The sequence below is a fragment of the Penaeus japonicus genome, unplaced genomic scaffold (assembly GCF_977035675.1).
Source record: "Penaeus japonicus unplaced genomic scaffold, GWHDUDI00000001_assembly GWHDUDI00000030, whole genome shotgun sequence".
NCBI classification, from domain to species: domain Eukaryota; kingdom Metazoa; phylum Arthropoda; class Malacostraca; order Decapoda; family Penaeidae; genus Penaeus; species Penaeus japonicus.
Window position 1 is genome coordinate 33,442,968 of NW_028234432.1, and position 2,500 is coordinate 33,445,467.

The following is a 2,500-nucleotide window of genomic DNA, read 5'->3' on the forward strand; positions in this document are numbered from 1 at the left end:
AATATATTTTATATATATTTATTGTTTTTTTTCTTTCTTTTCTTTCAGCACAACTGGTGAGTGTCATTTGTATAGTACGCGCGAAAAATGTGTACAGCAATGCGATGAAGGGCCTGGTCTTCAAAAAACGAATCGAAGTTCCTTAAATGGCAGTAAAATGTATGAAGATTATTATTCGGACGCGACTGCAATATGTTTTAGAAGCTTTAGATGATCCATTAGGCAATGTGATATCCTCTTGTCACTAGTTAGTTAATATTTTCTCCTAATCCCACATGTGTCAATACTCCCTACTAATCTTTTGAAGTATCATTCTATTTAGATGACACTTGAAAGATCTAGATCTTCAGATTCCGAAACTTAAGGGAGTTTGGCTGATCGACAGTGGCTCGGGAGGAGATCACCAACAGACTAGCATATGGCTTCGGCCGCCGAGTGCAGGACCGCAGTGTTGGTATTTCCCCTCTGGAATGAAGCACTGGCAGGGCCTCTCTTTGTGTGCTGGCAGGTTAAATTTGATGTGTGTGTGTGGTGTATATATTATATATCTCTTTTTATATCTTATATTTATATTTATATTATATATTTCTATATATATATAATAAAGTGGTGTGTGTGTGGTGTGTGTGTGTGTCTATGTGTGTGTGTGTGTTGTGTGTGTGTGTGTGTGTGGTGTTTGTGTGTGTAGTGTATGTGTGTGGTGTGTGAATTGTGTAATTATATATATATATATTTTATATTATATTTTTAACTTATATATATATATTTGTTTTTGGTTTGTGTATTATATATATATATATTTATTATATTTATTTACACTATATATTTTAATTAAAAAAAATATTTCATATTTATTTTATTATATATTATGTTCATTTATTTATGATATATATTAATCTTTCTCTCTTCGCTCTCTATCTATCTATCTCTATCTCTATATATATATTTATATATATATCATATAATATATTTATATATTATATACGATATATATGTATATGTATATATAATACATATATATAAACATTTATATGTATATATATATTATATATTTATATATATATATATATATATATATATATATTTATACATATTTATGTATATATATATATATTATAAATATATATATGTATATATACAGTATATATATGTATATATATGTATATATATATATATATATATATATATATATATATATATATACATATATATACATACATGTGTTTATATGATGAGTTAATAACCATACATTTCATTTCATAGTTCACTATATATGCAAATAAATTCCTTTCTTATTTCAGGATGGATTCTGGCACTTGTCATATTCATGTGCGAGACACTCATTCATCATGTGAGGATCATAGCTTTCGGATAACGAATAAAATGAATCAGGGAAAATATCAGGTAAGAGAAGCAAAGGTGTGGTTTAAAATACATATTCTCATAGTAACTTGAAATCACACACAAACCCTATTCATATACATGTGTGTATGTGTTTGTAAATATATTTGTATAGGTATATATATATATATATATATATATATATATATATATATATATATATATATACATATTTATACCCGAGCAGTCAGAATGACAGACCCGACCGCTACTCCAATAGACCACGTGACCCACTGTAAAACCTCGCTATTCATAAGCCTCTGCTATGTGAAATAGTGTGTAACTTACATGATGGTTGTAAGGGATCTGGTTATACAATTATTTTATTGGGTCGTGTGGTCTATTGGGTAAGTAGCTGGGATTGTCATTCTGATGGCTCGGGTTTGAGTCCCGGTAAGGGAGGTAAAATTTGTATTATATGTATATATGTACATATATATATACATATATATATGTATATATATACATATATGTATATATAATATATATATATGTATATATATGTAAATATATATATATATATATATATATATATATATATATATATGTACATATATATGTATACATGTAAAATTTGTATTATATGTATATATATATATATATTATATATATTTATATGTATTATATATATATTATATATATTTATATAGTATGTATGTAGATGTATATATAAATATATATATATATGATATTATGTATGTATATTATTATTATATATATAGTATATATTATATATATATATATATAGTATGTATGTATATATATATATATTAGATATATAATATATATATATCATATTATATATCGTATGTATAGCATATATATATAATTATAAATATATATATATATTTATATATATATAATTATATATTATATATACATACATTACCTCTTCTCTCTCTCTCTCTCGCTCTATCCTTTATAGATAAATATATTTATATATCACATATATGTATATATGTATATATAAATTATAAGTACAGTTGTGTTAATAAATGATACATGAATAGCTATCTATCTATAGTATATATGTATACATAATATATGGAATATATCCGTATGTATATAATAATATATATATATATATATATATATATAT